Genomic DNA, 20,073 nt, shown 5'->3' with positions numbered 1-20,073 from the left:
ACCATGGGGCTGGGCGGGCAGACGGATGGGCGAGGGCTGCTGAGACACTCTGAGCAGGGCACAGTGCCAGGCCTCTAACCACGCCAAGCAGAACACAGCTGCCTAATGGGGCGCTGGCACCACTAAAGGATGGGGTATGGGAGAGAGAGGTGGGATGGGGGGAATTGGAGATAAAAAACGAAATAATCAAGGAATTTGTAACTAAAAACAGGCAGAGGGAGTCACGGGCTGAAGAACAAAAGGAAAAGAAAGAAAGAAAGAGAAACAAAGTTTATGAGAGAATCAAGAAGAGGAGAAACAAAGGCAGATAAAATAAGAGCGAGCATGTGTGTGTGCAGTGGGAGAGATGAGATGCAGATAGAGTTGGAGATTGGATGATATCCCTCTGTCTCTGTTCATTAATACCGTATGATCTCCTCTCTCCCTCCTTTGTGATTTTAACACATTTCTAATTAGCACAGAATCCTCTAAGTTGGAAAGGGAGGGAGGGAGGAGATTGAGGGGATAGAATCATATTTATATCTGTCTTTAATAAATTCACTTTCATTTGATCTTTTTTTAAACACACGGGCTGCTGTGGAGCGCCTCTTCTCTTTCCCCTGACTCTGGCAGAATGAAATGCAGGGCTAATTGTTATGCTTGTAAGGAAGCTTGCACTCTAGCTGAAGTTGTTAGATTACAAAAAGTAGAGATTTTCAAAGTTTTGCTATAAAAAAAATCTCCCCTGTGATTCAAAGAGGGAAAAAGAAATCCAGAACGGCAGATAACCGTGTGCGTTGTGCTCAAATGAAGAGCAAAGCGTGGTGTTTTAGAGGACAGCATCTAGATTTTTGCCTGACTTTTCTCCATCTGCTCTATTTTGTGTCTTATAGAGACAATGTCAGTGTAACAGCACATGAGGGAGGCTCACTCCATGCCTTTCACTAAGAAACTTGGCAGCTCGTCTAATCGGAGAGCAATTAGACAGAGACTTCTCTGGGCGACAGAAGACTCTGATTACCCAAGAGTCACTGGGGGTATATTTAGTATCTCTGCTCCTGTTCCTTCGTGGTTTTAGCATTGCGCCCCGGAGCTACAGAGAGAGATGGTGCATGGCAGAGACATTGGAAGCTGGGACTGGCTGGACTTGGCTGGGGTGCTTGCTCACACTTGCTGAGTGACTGCAACTGAGCTCTAACAATGTCACCCTGATCCAAGCCCTCATCATCCAGCTTCCCGGAGTGTGAGGGCGGTCCAAATCACACATAAACCAAATCTCCTGGGCACAAAGCTCCTCAGTGCTCTGCTGCCCAATCTTAGACTGCTCATTAACTTATTCTGGGTTCAGACTACACAGTATTACTCTGATTATGGCCTGATGGCGGTGATGTGAGGCAGTCCATTCTGCTCACATGCAGAAAAATCAATCATTGCATTTCATGTATAGCATCATGTGTTATCCATCACTTTGTATTTAACCATTAGTTATTATTATTTGCCGGCTCCTGCTATTGCTAAGTGCTTGCTCATTCCGGTTGTCTGATTTTTGGGGTTTTCTTTGTATTGTTGGGGAATCTTTACCTTACGATGTGAAGCACAGTGAGGCATCTGTTGTTATGACTTGGTGCTATATAAGCAAACTGGAAGTGAATTAAATAAAAATGAATGAATTGTACTGGATCTGGGGCACCTCACGACATACTAACTGTGTTTGCTTCAGCGCGGTCGACCGCTATGAGCACAATTTCGTCCGTAAGTCTTTTTTTCCTCCTCGGCCACATACAAGTGGCAAAGCACAGGAGGAGTGATGTTGCCTGTGAAGCTTAATGAAACTGGGAAATACACAGTCATACACAGTGACGACATCATGCATGTCGTGATAGAAGGCCTTACTGTAAGGGAACAATGTGTAATCTGTCATTTGTCCCACACCTATCAGTAATGAAGAGGTGACATTGTATAAGAAACTTTATATAGTCTCTCATCTGACACACTGTAACAAACAAAAAATATTGTGCATTCCGAGTCTGGCGTTAGAGAGTCATGACTTATTATGTTGTCAGTTTAATAACAGTTACAACTTTAAATGTAATCAACAACAGAGCTGCGGTATGTCAAAGACATCTGTAGGTGTTTTTCAGCGATACTACTGAACTTACGTACCTCAACATAAGATAATGGGTCAATGTAGCGTCCAGTGTGCTGTCAGTCTATGAGTCTGCCTCATAGTGAGGGAAAGGCAAAGGGAATCATACCAGAAACAAAACTCTTTGTAGGTGACTATGGTTCGGGGTTTGGTTTTCAGCAGATCACCTCCTATCTATGATTTTACTGCTTCTAACAACAGTAGGTCAGAAGACCGACCTCTGAATGTGGCCTGTGGTATCTGGCATTAATAACATTAGACTGCTGTTCTCCCAACCACTGTACTGAAGGCAAAAACGGAGCACAGATTGTGCTGTAAAGATAAAAATGATCAAACTTGTAGGACTTCCAGGGCATCATACTACACACACCTAGTTGTTGAAAGAGACTCCATGTGTCTGTCCTTGTGTCTTCCACAATTTGGATGGAAAGAAACAAGGAAAGACACATGGAGAGTGCTGGTGATAAGGGAAAGGAAAGCAAAGCCTGGTCCTTGCTAAAAGCAGGTTACCACTTGCAACACATGTCACAATGTCTTTTTTAGGCATCACTAAACTAAATAAATGAAAAATCTACAATTTGCAGTATTTTGGGCTTTTACCTGCAATTTGTGGGGGAACACAGCAAAAAGCAAGCCCATAAGATTTTCTGTGTTAGAACTGAGAGGACAAATATAGTTATATCAGCTCTTGTTTACTCTAATTTAAACTAAAAGATGCTAAAAAAGAAGTTACCCCCCCACCAAAAAGAGCTGGTGTTGATACAAGGAGTTAAAAGTCATATTATGTGAAACGACTTCACAGTGTTGATTTCACAAGAAAGCTAGTGTTACTCCCAACAGTGGGTGGAGGTTTCCCAGCATTTTCTAAAACAATAGGGTTGTAGCAAAATGTGTTCTAAATCACCACAGATTTTATCTGGTGCAAGGTCATCAATGTCACCATACTTATTATATAAAATTCCTTTCAGCTGTCAGGAACATGCAGACAGGAAAAGCCCGTTGTACCGTAAGTGGAGCTGTGGCTGAAGGCATGGTATAAATGTGGGTGTTTTGTTGTCTTTTATGGAGGTGTACAGTTCCAGACATTTAAACTTCTGATCACCTGTGCTTGCTGTTTTTGCCACGATGAAAACATTAATTTGTTCCAATCCATTTCAAAGGAGCTTGCAAAGAAAGCGTCTGGACTTCTTTAAGTTGCTTGAAGACGTTTCACCTCTCATCCGAGAAGCTTCTTCAGTTCTAAGGTCAAATGGTGGAGAGTCCCAGATATAAACCTAGTGGGAGTGACCCCACAGAGGGACAAAAGGACCCCTGATGATCCTCTAATCGCCTGAGCCAAGGTGGGAAACTGGGTGTGGGTCCCAATCAGCCAGAGTTTCGGGTGTGTTCATTGTGAAACCTGGCCCCACCTTATCATGCGAATTCCTGAGGTCAGATGGCCCAGGATGTGAGTGGGCGTTAAGGCGTCTGGGAAGGGATCTCAAGCTCCTTTGACTACGATGACCTGGATGACTGAGAACCTTCACAGACATATTCCAATCCATTTACATTTGTATTACAAATGTTGGTAACACTTCATTTATGACTCAGTAATATTTATACAGTAACAGTAATAAACTATTAAAGAAGTAATGATACACAAATTAATGTAGTTACTTTGTAAGATATTGTTTTTATTGTTGTTTTTAGATATTGAGTTTAAAGTTGTGAATATCAGACTGGTGTTTATGTAACAGGATAATCACAGGTTCAACTATCTTGGTTTAATGTGTTGTTTTATGTCTCGTTTCATTTAATAAAAATAGGTCATGGTCATCATCATGCTTAGCCTTTGGAGTTTTATGTTGCTTTGTTTAAATTACTATATTTTTATTGTTTATATAGAAATGCAACATTCTTGTTATTAAAATTAATGAATGATCGTGACAAACTGTAAATTATAATGATAATTATAATAATTTAAAATAAAAATCGTTCAAATGTTTTCAGGGCATTGTAGTGGTTTAATTCATTCTATTTTTTCTAGTATCTTTATCCAACATTTCATTAGCCCAGAAATTAATGAGCTGTCAAGCTGTCATGTGAATTTGATCATGACACACTTCTCTAATCTTTTTTTAACAGCACAGTTATTATTATTGCAATGTGTGACTATGGTGTTGTTACAATGCCAAGAAGAATTTATATCGTTTTCTTAGAAGTACAAGTTGGACTCCTGTGGAGGTTTAGCTGGGGGCCAACCCAGGATCTTTGCAGCAAAGGACAGCAAGGGAGTCCCTCTGGAGGCTGACCCTCTGGACACTCTGGACACTCTGTTTTATGTTTAGGAAGCTCACGACCTATAAACTTAGATGACTCGGGACCCACAGGCTTAGGGAATCTGGTGTCTCTGACTCAAGAAGCTCGGGATCAGTGGGATCAGGTGGTGCCTCGAGTTGCTCAGGCTCTCGGTGCACTGCCTCTGGGTGGGGCTGGGCAGCTTCCGCCGGATACTCAGAGTACTGGATTCTCTGCAGGCTGGGACTGTGCAGGCTGCTCTTGGTTAGCTGGGTCAGATCGCTCACAGCTAACCTGCTTGGTTATAGCCTGACAGGCCCAGCCTGCATCGGTTTAGTTTCCAGCGGGGGCCCTGGGTGGAGCATTCTCTGGTGAGGTCTCAGGCCTGGTAACCTGTGGAAAGGCCCTGGGTCGAGCGTTGGTCTCTTCAGTGACTGGCAGAGGAAACACAGTGTGTTCAAGCAAAACTGTCTCTGGCTGGCCTGATGTTAGCCGATGCAGGCTGGGAGATCTCACTGATCATCAGTCTGCTCTTTTTATAAATCACAAGAATAAACAAAAAACATAAGTGAGCATGTACACAAACTCTGAAGCAGTTTCACAGCAATAGTCCAATAGTACCTTTTTTCTGTCTTGAACACTTGCGCTAACAAAGTATAGTGTGAAAACATCCATTAATTTGTCATATGAACTGTAGGAAAACCTTGATGTTTGTATTTTATGTGATTATTAACTTCTGTCATATCAGAACTGAATTTAGTTATTTATTTAATGCTATTTTGGCTTTATATAATAATGTGATGGTTATTGGAGTATGGAAGCAATGCAGGTGATTACTGAAAGTTGCATTTATCCAGCAGGATCCTTGTTATGTTTGTAAATATGCATAAAGTTATTTTTTTCTTCATTTTTCTTGTTTGGCCTCTGGTGAAAGGTGGGCTTTAATTCTGCCACATACAGCTGAAGGGACTGGCTGCAGAAGTACATCTTTTTCAATTATAAAGCACAGGGGCACATATATATTTCAAGCTGCCGTTCCAAACCATTAGTGCCTCACTGACCCATGAGCCTCTCTCTCTTTTTCTCTCCTCTCTATTCCATCTGTCCACCAGAAATCTTTGCATCTCCTCTTTGCTCTCTCCACCTCATTCATCACTTGTCAGTACTTTGGGAAACAGGCCTGGGCTTCTACAGATCAAGGCAGATGTGTCAACAACCATGTTCACAGAGATGAAAGCTCGGGTGAGCTGAGCCTCACAACCAGACAGGTTCAGGAGTTCAGGAGTCCCACTGAGGCAGTGTAGGAGGAGTGTTTGACTTCAACTAAGAAGAACACTGACAACGTCTGTATCTAATTTACAGGCACTGTCCAACAATGTCCTGTTGGCATGTGTGGCAACGTAAAAAACAAAAAGCAGAAGCAAAAGAGAACACAAAACAATTTCTGCTAATATTCTGATTCTTCTAACAAGCATTCATCTTCAAGTTCATGTCCTTTATTTATAGTATATCTTAGCGGGGATAAGACATGATTGAGGTTTTATTAGAACTTGGATCTTATTTTTAGTTTTTATTTCCATACCAATCACATGATACTCACCAAGTTAACTGGTAAGATCTGGGGAAATGCTAATGTTACTAAAAAAGACGAGATGAAGAAAATACCAGGAGTCACATCATCAGACAGGGTTAAAAAATGTCAACACAAAATAAAGAAAGGTTGTACCACATTACCCAGACTGCAAAACTACCAATGAATAGGCAGCTGTTTCTGTTCTAAAACAGCCTTGAAATAGACTTTACAGAGGCAGTTCTTGCAGTTGGTGCAGTTTGAATGGCAGTGGGCAAGGCCTGCAGGAGAGAAGAGGATGTTCTTTGAGATGATGGGGTGTCTAGCCCTTTGTTTCTGGCTGTCGGCCCTGTACACTCGTAAGTTATAAGGGCTTGTTTCAGGTGTGTGGTGGACTCAGGGCTGCCCTTTGTCACCAGTTCTCTTCATAGTTTTTATGGACAGAATATGTAGGTGTAGCCAGGTGTTGGAGAGTCTGTTGTTGGCTTCATCGTGTGGTGAACTAGAACTTAGACTGGAGCAGCCGAGTATAAAGCGGCAGGAATGAGAAATCCAAAATGAAGCATAAAAGTGAACACGCTCTTTGTACTGACCAAAAGAAGGAAAGTAATTTCTTGGAAACAAGCAGCAGAAAAGAGTTTCCTTCAAATGGTGGCAAGGCTCCCTCTTAGAGAGGGGGTGAGGAGCTCAGTCATTCGAGAGGGACTTGGAGTAGAGCTGCTGCTCCTCTGCATCAAAAAGAACCGGCTGACAGTGAGATTTGGGCACCTGACTAGGACACGTCCTAGGCGAGCTATTTCAGGGATATCCTGCTGGGAAGATGCCCTGGGGCAGACCCAGTATTGCTGGAGAGATTAAATCTGCGCTGTAAGAGGTCGCCAGAGAGATCTGACTTCTCTGCTCAGACTGCTGCCCCTGCGACCCAAACACAGATAAGTGGTAGAAAATGTATGATGGATGGATTGATAGAGTTAAGTCACTTCAAAACCTTAAACTTGAAATAAAAGCAACTAAAATGATACAATAACTCTCTTATATTCATATCAAAAGCTAACGTCCTGTAACATGAACAAGAGTAAAATAATATGAGTAGAACGCAGGCTAAGCTTACCTTCTGAGGAAACTGCAGTCTGAGCAGACTTCACTGAGAGTTTCAGACATACACACATGTAAATGCATAGTTGCACATGAGCTCTGCTGGTGAATGTCTGGTCACATATTGATAGTTAACACACACACAGCCAACCAACCAGCACAACTTCAACTATTTCCGGTATTCCCTGCTGTGATATGTTGTCTGCTGGCTATGATGAGATTCCTAACACTAACTTTGTGGTCAGCCTTTGTGCCTGGAAGTGAGAGAGTTAATTGACTTTTAAAACTTTGGGCCCTGCAGTCAAATCCACTCTGCGAATGCTGCTCAGCTTTTTTGATGTGACTCTAGAGGATTGTGTGTGACAGGTTCATTTTCATTGGCTTTAATTGGTTTTACTGTTCAGGACTCTCACTGCCACACACACAGACTCTCTCCCTGATGATACACTAAAACAGACAAAGCCAAGCATAAAGCACGACCTCTTTTCTAATCTTTTCATTGACATGGATTTTTTTAAGATTACAAGTTAACGTTGTATTTTTTAAACACAAACCATCTTTTTGCTGTTTTTCTTTTGTTCATGATTGTATAATCATTTCATTCCCAATAACATGGCCATCATTCTGTACGGCGCTGAGGAGACAGCCATAACTTTGAGATTGCTCCAGCCTGTTCTAAACACTCTGGTTACAATTTCTGAAAACATTATATTGGTCCTATATGTGCCCTATTAGTTGTGTATAAACACATGCAAATTAGATGTTTGTCAGATCCAGAACATTTTTTTTTTTTTTTTGTGTCCCGTTTGGATCTTTAGCCATCAGAATTGTTGTCTTAAGGCCAAGAAAGATGCCAAGCGGATTTATTTTACCAAGTGGATCATCATGGCCTTGCCATATTGGTCCATTTGATTGACCTTTATTATAATTATGAATTTATTTTATTTTCAGTTGCTACAAACGGGACAGACATGACTGGGGGATAGGACAGGGAGAAAGAATGAAAGAAAGAGAGGGAGAGAAAGAAAACCAACGGGGAGAAGAGACGGTGAGAAGGGGGGAAGAAAGAAAGAAAAACAAACAAACAAAAAAACAAAACACCTGGGTCACCTGTATGGAGAAAAAAAAACAGAAGAGAAAGCAAACAACAAAGAGCAACATAATAAAAAAAACAGCACCATCACAATAAATCCAGATCCAGAACATTAAAATCTAGAGTGGCTACCAGCAGTTGTTGCCACAGAGCTTGGTACTGTGATGTCACCAGTGCAGTGCATTATGGGACTATGTGAACAGTCTAACCTGCTGCTGGTACAAGAGATTACCAAGAACCTTTGGCCTCTGGATGGTCAAATTTCATGGCAGCTTGTTTGACAGTTTTTAAGATACTTCTCTGAAAACCAAAACTGTCTGGGGGGCAACAACATTATAATAAAATTACTGTCTCTGTATTTGTGTCAAAGTAGTGGACAGACCTTCCTATACTCATTTATATGAATTATCTAGGCTAGTTCCCTACATCTACGTAAATACAAACCAGTTAGAAAAGTAGACATATGTATATACACTATAATTTACAGCTTACAAAAGCTAATCTACAACTATTAACTGTGAAATGACTGCTAGCCAACCTGTCTATCTCGAGATCACAGAGGGGCTGGATACCTTCATGAACTCTTTTGGACACAGTCGGGAAGCAGAGACCAGAACTTGAAACCAGCTTGTAGGGCACATCATCAGCCTGCCTCAAAGAAAGCTTCATACTTCTGTCTATGAAAAGGTAGACTTGTCTGATTGGCTTTGTGTGTTTTATTCATCTTGTTTGCGTGTCACCATCTGGCCCTCTCCCCTGCATTATCCTCTTTAAAGGCGGAGGGGTAAATTGGCTCTAAGTGGTGTGTCAGGATGCACACGGCAGAGGGAACACTCCTAATTAAAATGTTTGCACAGAAAAATCAGCTCCGCAGTTAGTGTGTTAATCAGGGCTAATTTACAGGAAAGGCGGCAGAGTTGGGGCTGGCTCTGCTCTTGCATAGAGTGGAGCTGCACTGGGATGTTCTCCATGGCAACCAAAAGCATAAATGACCCACTTACTGTCCTTACCAAGAGGAGAAAGATAAAGTAAGAGATTGGTTATCACAAAAACACGAATGTCTGTATGTTCTGCTGTCTAGCAGATGTTGATTAACTATACTGTGCTGTGCAGAGCAATATTTTGTGGGTTTTTTACCTTCTGTTTTATCAACCAAACTTCCTTATCTCAACCTACCTGCCTTCACTCCTTCCATTTCAAAAATATAGCTATCATCTATTCTGCACAACATGTGCATATTTCTGAGTCTTGAGTCTGTTCTGCTCTTCATTCTGACAATACAGTACAAAGCAAAGCAAGGCCCCACCCCTGGAAGGCTCTGAATCTTTAATACTACCCCTAAAGGTGAGGCTTTGTCAGCAGAGGTGAAGCTGTATTTTTTTAATTTTTGATAGGTACAGTGAAGACAGAATCCTGACATGCATGTTTTCATCAGCATGACAAATGACTGAGCACTGATAAGAAATAAGTCGTAGTGTTCACAAAGACAGTTATCTTATATGAGGTTTGTCATCAACTGTAAAAATGAGAAAATGATATGTAGTGTTAGGCAGCTGCTTTTAGGTGCAACAGGAGGGGGAACCTGAGCCACTTAGTGCCATCTGATTTCAGAGTTAACAGAATCCTGGAGAAATATGCAAAACATACTGTGAGTATTATACTGAAGGCACTTTCCTTGGGATCTAAGAGTATTTTTAAGATATGGTATAAAAAATGTATATATCACAATTATTAGTAGATATGATAAACTATGTATAAATGATATAATATGAATTAATGGTATTAATTGTAAAAAATAAAATTATAATAGAAATCGATTGAAAATGTTCAAATGTTATTTATATTTTTTGAATTACACATTTTTTTCCATTCATATTTTATTGGGTTTATACAGCAACCATTGTTGCCTTGAAGGCATCAGCGTATAAAACAACAATAAGCCTTACATTTATGAGCTCAAACCAAAACATGACTCACATGACAAACATGCTATTAGCAATTAAAAAAGCCCAGAAGAATCTTTTTTGTAGTCCATCCAATACATTCAGCCCACACTTACCAATAGTTTTATGTTTGATGGTTCATAAAATTTTCAGTCTTTTGTACAGCACCCCTGTAAAGTCTGCATCCTTTGGGAGAAATTCTATGCAGCATTAATATATGTTGTTTAAAGCAAGTAACTCCTGCATGTGACCATAATGCAGCAGGGCAGCACCAACAACTCAAAGGTAAAGTATGAAATATAATTATGTTAATATTGCTTTAATAATGATTTATAATTATAATACAATTCTACTACAACTAGCTCATGTATAACTCTTTAAGAGTTTGTTGTCTTTTCCTTCTTTCTGTTCGTCTCAGTCTGAGTGAAGCAGGCCTTCACATCTCACATCTGGAATTCCACAAATTCTGAATGCTCCTTCTTCAGCTTAAAAACTGAAACCAGTTCTAAATGTCTTGTGATGAAAATAGAATTTTGTCTACTTCATTAAGGAACATTTGCATGACACAGCAGAACTGTGAAATTTCAGTCTTTAATAGTCTTATCAAGGGAAAATGATACACGACAGCTGAACTGTTGTGCACGAAGTAACATTTCTCCCTGAGAAATCATAATCAACAAAGCAGTTTTAACAGTTTTATTGTAAGCAACATTCCAAATATGGGTTTCTCTGGAAAAATCACACTTTTTACATTTGGCTTAGTAAAGACCGCTTTCAACTGCAGGTATTTTAGCGGATACGAACCAACGTGTACTTTTAAGTGTGGTAGAAAGTTTAGTGTTTGCTAAACCATTAATAATAATGACAACAACAACAACAACAACAACAACAACAATAATAATAATAATAATAATAATAATAATAATAATAATAATAATAATAATAATAATAATTCCTAATCAATATACATCAGAATGGTAGGCTTGTTGCTTTTTTGGTTCCACAGATCACAGTTACAGTCACTTACGGATACTCCTGACCTCAACTTGTGTGTATAAATTAATTCATGAAATGTAATAAGAATTTGATGCCCCAAGTAAATCACGACTTAGTGCTTGTTGGGAAAACCCTTCTTGGCACGTGCAGCAGTAAGACATTTCTTACTTGGTCACCCGGTTTGCACAAATATCAGGAGGGATTTTACAGAAACTCTAAGTCCTTCAGGTTTCTTAGCTGTCACTGTCATTTCGAAGAGTCCGCTCTCTCTCTACATAATTTCTATAGGATTGAGGTCTGGAGGTTGGCGAGGCCACTCCATGACTCTTGGCAGTATGTTTTGGGTCTTTGTCATGTCGGAAGATGGATCCACAGCCCATCTTCATTGTTCTTCAAGGTTCTTGTCCAAGATTCTACGGTACACGGCCCTGTCCACTGGCCCCTCTATGCAGTGAAGTGTGACTGTATTATGTTTTCACCTCCGTGTTTGATTGTGGGAATGATGTTTTTGGGTCATACTGAGTATTTTTCTTCCTTCAAACGTTGCGCGTCGAGTTGATGCCTGAGAGATCTCGATTTTGGTTCTTGGGAATTTTTTGTTGGTATTAGATTGTTAACACAATGGTAATGAACTGTAGTTGGAAGAGCCCCAATGAACTATTGTCTATGTCCCCAAGAGACTCTAGAATAGCTAGTGACTGTCCTCTTTTAATATACAAATTTCTTTATATTTTTATACAAAGTTGTGCAGGAACCCTGATCAGAATGATGTAACCATCATCCAAGAGTGAAAATGCTTCTTGGAAAACTAAAAATTTAAGTGGCAGTTAGAAAGATGCATTGGCAAAAATCTTCTTTTCTTATTTTTTGTGTCTTTTTTTCTTTTTAAAGTATTTGTCCCTTCTCTAGGGGCCTCTCCGAGCCTGTTCCAAATTTTAAGCTCTTGTCTGAAAGAGATCCTTTATCGCCATAGTAGGAATTAGGACTAGGATATAAATTATTGGAACGAGTAAAATGTGGCATTGAATTTCCTACTTGTACAAATGGCAAGGTTTCAGAACTTACCAATATTTGCACAGCGCTGCAGAACTTGTAGTAAAAAGATGAGCAAGAAGTGATTTTGAATGTTATCAGACAGGACACAAGGGACTAATCGCAGCAGATTGCTAAAAGACAAAGGCACATGCTCAGGTGTATGCTTTAAATATAAATGCCAGACAGCTTTACAGATGAGACAATCATCATCCACAGTTTTTTGATGGCCATAAACATGATTAGATGATTGCATATGGCCACTGGTTAGCCACTCAGTCACTAGCCATATGTTCATCTGACAGCCATTCCCTTCTACACGCCTCCGCATTCAGTTCTGCCTCTTAATTTCAAATCAGTCTTCTTCTTTAGCAGGAAGAAACTCTGGAGTTTCACTAACTTCAGTGTGCGTGTGTGTGTGTGTGTGTGTGTGTGTTTGTTTGTGTGTGTGTGTGTGTGTGTGTGTGTGTGTGTGTGTGTGTGTCTGTTTGTGTGTGTCGGGTGGGAAGGGGGGGTTCCATTAATTTACAGTTATGTTTGATGTTGCTGCTGCCACTCATGAAACAACACTCTGCTTCCAAGTTTAAGAAAGTGTGTGCATATGTCTGTGTGTACATGTGTGAAGCCTCTCCCAGATATGAATCATGCATATCTGTGTGCCAGAATCTCCTTCTTTTAATGGCATGTGAGGGGGGAAACATCTTCCCCATCAACTGTTTAAAAAAACATTTTGAGCGGGTGGGAGATCAAACAAGAGTGTCCTTATAATGCCAGGGTTTTCACTCTCACAGGTTTTAAGCCAACTATAGTTTTTAGGCTGTCTCTGGGGAAGAATTCGACTCATATTGTTGGTTTATTATTCACAATCTAACATGCAGTAGTGTAAAAAAGTGCAGGAGGAAGGGCCCATGTCCCTTTTTCAGGCTGTGTCCAGCCAGGTCCCATGGACGAAGGCCAGGCTGCCAGACGCTCGCTGTCAGGCACCCTCCCCAGGCCTGGTTCCAGGGCAGGGCCCTGGTAACCCTATCCTGGGCAGGGTGAACGGCTCCTTTGATGTTCTACTCATAGGGGTCTTCTGAATCGCTCTTTGTCTGGTCCCTCACCCAGGACCAATTGGCCATGGGAGACCCTACCAGGGGGCAAATCCTCCCGGACAATATAGCAACATGGGATCCCTGGGACACACAAACCCCTCCCCCAAGACGAGGTAGTGATTCATGGAGGACATATGCAGCCATATGTTCTGGACACTCGGGTCACTCATGTGTTAAGCTGTCAACTGATCACCACCTGGTGGTGAGCTGGAGGATGCTGGACATACCTGGTGCGCCTAAACGTATAGTGAGGGTGTGCTGGGAACGTCTGGCAGAGGCCAGAGTCTGTGAGATCTTTAACACACACCTCCAGCAGAGCTTCAACAGCATTCTCAGTGAGCCTGGGGACATTGAGGATGAATGGACCATGTTCAGCACCTCCATTGGTGGTTGGTGCCTGTCACTGTTGTAACCCGTGAACCAAATGGTGGACACCAGAGGTGAAGGGAGCCACCAAGCTCCAATCAGGCTTGGTTAACCATCGTACGCTCAGTGGCTGAAGCAAAAACTCGAGTGTGGAGGAGTTCGGAGAGGCAGTGGAAAAAGACCTTCGGACTGCCTTGAAGAGATTCAGGCGGTGAAAGGAATACTTCGAGGACCTCCTTAATCCCACTTGCATGTCTTCCGTGGAGGAATCAGAGTCTGGGGATGAGGAGGACCACCCCCCTATCTCCGGAGGTCAGTGAGGCAGTTAAACAACTCCTTGATGGCAGAGCCCCTGGGGTGGATAAGGTCTGACCTGAGTTCCTGAAGGCTCTGGATATTCTAGGCCTGTCTTGGTTGCCTCTACATGAGATAAGTAGACCAACCAACACTGACCAGAGGAAGACAGAGGACTAAAATACACACAGGAGGTGATCAGGGAAAGTGGAAACACCTGGGGAAACAGCTGACAAAAATGATTATAATAACGTCACATGGGAAGAGTTGAGAGACGTAGACAATGATGCACAAGCTTGAAAAACACGAAATACGCAGACAAGAAATATAAGACAACAAGAAAGAAAGACAAGAAATATATAACAGGTAACACAGAACACCTAGGTGATACATAGACTATCCTAAAATTTTAAAGCCTAATAATAATCCAAGAATTCTGCATCATCTTCAAAATATAACAAAAGATATAAAAATGAACTGAAAACGCAGCCCCTGACAATGTCAGGGTGCTGGAAAGGAGAGTTCGTCCATTAGTTGAACCTCGGATACAGGAGGAACAATGTGGTTTTCGTCCTGGTCGTGGAACACTGGACCAGCTCTTTATCCTCTCAAGGATACTTGAGGGTGCATGGGAGTTTTCCTGACCAGTCTACATGTGTTTTTTGGACTTGGAGAAGGCATTTGACCGTGTCCCTCGGAGTGTCCTGTGGAAGGTGCTCCAGAAGTATGGGGTGCCTAGCCCTTTGCTACAGGCCATTAGATCCTTATACAACCGTTGCAAGAGGACTCGTTCCTGGTGGGTGATGGGCTCCACCAGAGTTGCCCTTTTTCACCAATTCTGTTTGTAATTTTTATGGACAGTATTTCTAGACGTAGAGTCAGGACTCTAGACTAACTTTTTGCCATGGGCGTACCGGTACGCCTAACTTTAAACAGTTAGGCGTACCGGCACAAAAGTTAGGCGCACACAAGTTTTATAATAATTTATATAATACAATGTGTTTTTCTGGATACACTGTGCTTTTTCAGCATTCAAAGATTGATGACACCGTGTCAGAGCTGGCTATGAATTTCAGAAGGATCAGGCCTTAACTTAACAGAAAAGTTAGCAATAGTTCTTTTCCTATTACAGCTACATCCACTTCTGTCGTGCCTAGGCTGCTCACTAGGGCTGCGTATCATCACTGATTTCTGTAATCCATTCGATTCTGGTTTTCAAAGTCCCGATTCGATTCAACTTAGCCTCAGACAGTCAGAAATATTATAATTCTGATCATTTATCAGTACTGACTTCTTCAGAATTGTGAACATCACAGCAGATGCCTTTGTGTGAAAGTAACTGAGAATAAAACACAGAAAAACATGAAGGAGATTTTCCTGGTCTGGCTTTTTATAGCAGATAACCTTAAAAATATTCTACAATGTTCTGCATATGAAGTTTAAATTTCTTCAGTATTGAACAACAGAAAAAAAAGGCTTTCTTGTCCGAGGTCATTTAAGTGAAAAAAAGAAAAAGAAAAGAAAAAGACAGCAGCGCTGTAAACAACGGTAGACTGGTGGGTAATAAGCAAGTGAATAATACAGAAAACAGAGATTGGAGACGGGAAACTGTTCTTGAAGTACAGAGAGAGATAGAGAGAGAGCTAGCTGTGCATGGAGCGTGATTTTAATAGTCGTGGAAGCAAAACAGCAAAATTCATGACGACATTGATCAAATGTGAAGCGCAGTTTGCTGCTTCTTTTGCTGCTGGCTCGGTGAATTTTGGTTGAAGAGAGACAAAACCTGCAGCTCAGAATCAGCGCAAAAAGACGTAATCACAGCACGTACCGGACGCATCGGGATCGCTGAGCTCCGACAGCCTGTCCGTCTGCGGGCCGTCGGGTGAGAAAGCCGAGAAAGACAAAGCTGATTCGGGTCTGTGTTTACGTCTTTGTGTGGAATCCGTGTACCTGCTCTCATTTGCTGTTTGGTTGTTGTTGAAATGGTTTTGTGAGCTTTAATCTGAGAATCTGGCGTTTCTGGCAAAACACAGTTATATTTAAAAGTCAGGATTTAATGAATTGATATCGCTTTACAGGGAGTGCAGAATTATTAGGCAAATGAGTATTTTGTCCACTTCATCCTCTTCATGCATGTTGTCTTACTCCAAGCTGTATAGGCTCGAAAGCCTACTACCAATTAAGCATATTAGGTGATGTGCATCTCTGTAATGAGAAGAGGTGTGGTCTAATGACATCAACACCCTATATCAGGTGTGCATAATTATTAGGCAACGTCCTTTCCTTTGGCAAAATGGGTCAAAAGAAGGACTTGACAGGCTCAGAAAAGTCAAAAATAGTGAGATATCTTGCAGAGGGATGCAGCAGTCTCAAAATTGCAAAGCTTCTGAAGCGTGATCATCGACCAATCAAGCGTTTCATTCAAAATAGTCAACAGGGTCGCAAGAAGCGTGTGGAAAAACCAAGGCGCAAAATAAGTGCCCATGAACTGAGAAAAGTCAAGCGTGCAGCTGCCAAGATGCCACTTGCCACCAGTTTGGCCATATTTCAGAGCTGCAACATCACTGGAGTGCCCAAAAGCACAAGGTGTGCAATACTCAGAGACATGGCCAAGGTAAGAAAGGCTGAAAGACGACCACCACTGAACAAGACACACAAGCTGAAACGTCAAGACTGGGCCAAGAAATATCTCAAGACTGGTTTTTCTAAGGTTTTATGGACTGATGAAATGAGAGTGAGTCTTGATGGGCCAGATGGATGGGCCCGTGGCTGGATTGGTAAAGGGCAGAGAGCTCCAGTCCGACTCAGACGCCAGCAAGGTGGAGGTGGAGTACTGGTTTGGGCTGGTATCATCAAAGATGAGCTTGTGGGGCCTTTTCGGGTTGAGGATGGAGTCAAGCTCAACTCCCAGTCCTACTGCCAGTTTCTGGAAGACACCTTCTTCAAGCAGTGGTACAGGAAGAAGTCTGCATCCTTCAAGAAAAACATGATTTTCATGCAGGACAATGCTCCATCACACGCGTCCAAGTACTCCACAGCGTGGCTGCAAGAAAGGGTATAAAAGAAGAAAAACTAATGACATGGCCTCCTTGTTCACCTGATCTGAACCCCATTGAGAACCTGTGGTCCATCATCAAATGTGAGATTTACAAGGAGGGAAAACAGTACACCTCTCTGAACAGTGTCTGGGAGGCTGTGGTTGCTGCTGCACGCAATGTTGATGGTGAACAGATCAAAACACTGACAGAATCCATGGATGGCAGGCTTTTGAGTGTCCTTGCAAAGAAAGGTGGCTATATTGGTCGCTGATTTGTTTTTGTTTTGTTTTTGAATGTCAGAAATGTATATTTGTGAATGTGGAGATGTTATATTGGTTTCACTGGTAAAAATAAATAATTGAAATGGGTATATATTTGTTTTTTGTTAAGTTGCCTAATAATTATGCACAGTAATAGTCACCTGCACACACAGATATCCCCTAAAATAGCTCAAACTAAAAACAAACTAAAAACTACTTCCAAAAACATTCAGCTTTGATATTAATGAGTTTTTTGGGTTCATTGAGAACATGGTTGTTGTTCAATAATAAAATTATTCCTCAAAAATACAACTTGCCTAATAATTCTGCACTCCCTGTATTCAAGCTACTCACCTCCCACTTCCACCTGCACTTTCAACTGGACCACGGCCAATCAGAGAGGTCCCGCCCCTTACTTCTCTGATTGGTTTAGTCCACGATAGGGGCATAATGTGTTTTCTGTTGTTGACCACAGGGAAGGTTGCAGATTTTTTTTTTTTTTGCTACCCGAACAGTTGGTCGCACAGGTGCAACCAAATATTTTTTTTTAGTCGCACCACTGAAAAATTCTAGAGCCCTGTGAGTGGCAGAAGGCTTTCACTTGGGTGGTCTCAGAATCTCATCTCTGCTTTTTGCAGATGATGTGGTTCTGTTGGCTTCATCGGGTGATGGCCTCCAGCCCGCACTGGAACGGTTTGCAGCCGAGTGTGAAGCAGCGGGAATGAGAATCAGCACCTCCATGGTCCCCAGCCTGAAAAGGGTGGAGTGCCCACTCTGGGTCAGGGACGAGACCCTGCCCGAAGTGGAGGAGTTTAAGTATCTCAGAGTCTTGTTCACGAGTGATGGGAGAAGGAAGCGGGAGATTGACAGACGGATTGGTGCAGTGGCTGCAGCGATGCGGACACTGTATCGGTCCATTGTAGTGAAGAGGGAGCTGAGTGTAAAAGTGAAGCTCTCAATTTACTGGTCGATCTACATCCCTGCCCTCACCTATGATCATGAGCTGTGGGTTGTGACCTAAAGAGTGAGATCGCAAATACAACCAGGAGTAATTAACTTCCTCCGAAGGGTGGCTGGCCTCTCCCTTAGAGATAGGGTGAGAAGTTCAGCCATCCGGGAGGGGCTCAGAGTAGAGCCGCTGCTCCTCCACATCGAAAGGAGCCAGTTGAGGTGGTTCAGGCATCTGATAAGGATGCCTCCTGGGTGAGGTGTTCCCACTGTGAAGAGGCCCTGAGGCAGATCCAGGACACACTTGAGAGATTATATCTCTCAGGCGAGCTCTGCAAACTGTCCCCCAATAAGCGAAAGAAGATAAATGGATGTCTGTGAAGGTTCTCAGTCATCCAGGTCATCGTAGTCAAAGGAGCTTGCAAAGAAAAGCGTCTGGACTTCTTTAAGAGAAGAGATCAGAACAACATTGTCATCCCCTATGTAGCCGGTGTATCAGAGAAACTCAGGAGCGTTTTCTCCAAGCATGACATCCCGGTGTATTTCAGAACCAGCAACACGCTCAGACAAAAACTGGTTCACCCGAAAGACAAAACGCCAAAACACAGACTTAACAATGTGGTGTATGCTGTACAGTGCAGCGAGGAATGCCCAGACCTCTACATTGGAGAGACCAAACAGCCACTTCACAAGCGCATGGCACAACACAGAAGAGCCACCTCCACAGGACAAGACTCAGCAGTCCATCTGCATCTTAAGGATAAAGGTCACTCTTTCGAGGATGCCAATGTTCACATTTTGGACAGAGAGGACAGATGGTTTGAAAGAGGAGTGAAAGAAGCATCTATGTCCACTGTGAGCGACGATCTTTGAACAGAGGCGGGGGTTTACGACACCAACTCTCTGCCATCTATAATCCAGTTTTGAGATCCCTTCCCAGACGCCTTAACGCCCACTCACATCCTGGGCCATCTGACCTCAGGAATTCGCATGATAAGGTGGGGCCAGGTTTCACAATGAACACACCCGAAACTCTGGCTGATTGGGACCCACACCCAGTTTCACACCTTGGCTCAGGCGATTAGAGGATCATCAGGGGGTCCTTTTGTCCCTCTGTGGGGGGATACTCCCACTAGGTTTATATCTGGGACTCCCCACCATTTGACCTTAGAACTGAAGAAGCTTCTCGGATGAGAGGTGAAACGTCTTCAAGCAACTTAAAGAAGTCCAGACGCTTTTCTTTGCAAGCTCCTTTGACTAAGATAGATGGATGTTTTTACTTTAACAAAATATTCCCAAGATTTTGGCTGTTATTTATTGTTGTTTTACAAAAAATAAGATCTTCTTTCCCCCCTTTTTAATAAAAATGAAAGATGGATGGTAAGGACCAAATTGATAAAGTGAAGGAGGCCAGAGCGTGAAAGTGGACCCAAATGCAGACGCAGGTGGAGGCACAGAACTAGGTTCTCTAACAAGACTTTATTTATAACAACAAGTGAGTTACACTTGGGAGCAATGAACATGAAGTGTGAGCCTGACCAGCCCATTCTCACTCCCGAGGCGTAATATAGTTATGATTTGTCAAGTCTCGCGGCGTTCCTGAGGAACGCAAAAGGTGACCTTCCACGTTCTTATGTTACGCGGAAGGTTATGGATGAAATCCAGTAGAATGACACTCCTGCGGTAATACACATTCCAGCTGTGTATTCCAGCCCTAACCCTAACCTTATCCCTAATCTTAACCAAGACTTGACATTAGACAGTGTTTTCCAAAGCAATTTAAGTAAAACGAACGTACATGTGTAGATTCATTCCAAATGTTTCTCATCTCCCTTATTTTCTTGATCTTGTAATACAGGAGTGCGTTGGGTGCTAAGAAGCACCCAACGCACTGATGATTTGTCACCTAGCGTAAAATCTTACGCTTTGGAAGTGAGAACGT

The sequence above is a fragment of the Mchenga conophoros genome, linkage group LG17 (genome assembly GCF_057382185.1).
Source record: "Mchenga conophoros isolate Kocher_MC1m ecotype Shallow Benthic linkage group LG17, M_conophoros_male_GT1.1, whole genome shotgun sequence".
NCBI lineage: Eukaryota > Metazoa > Chordata > Actinopteri > Cichliformes > Cichlidae > Mchenga > Mchenga conophoros.
Note: the sequence above shows the minus strand (reverse complement) of the source record.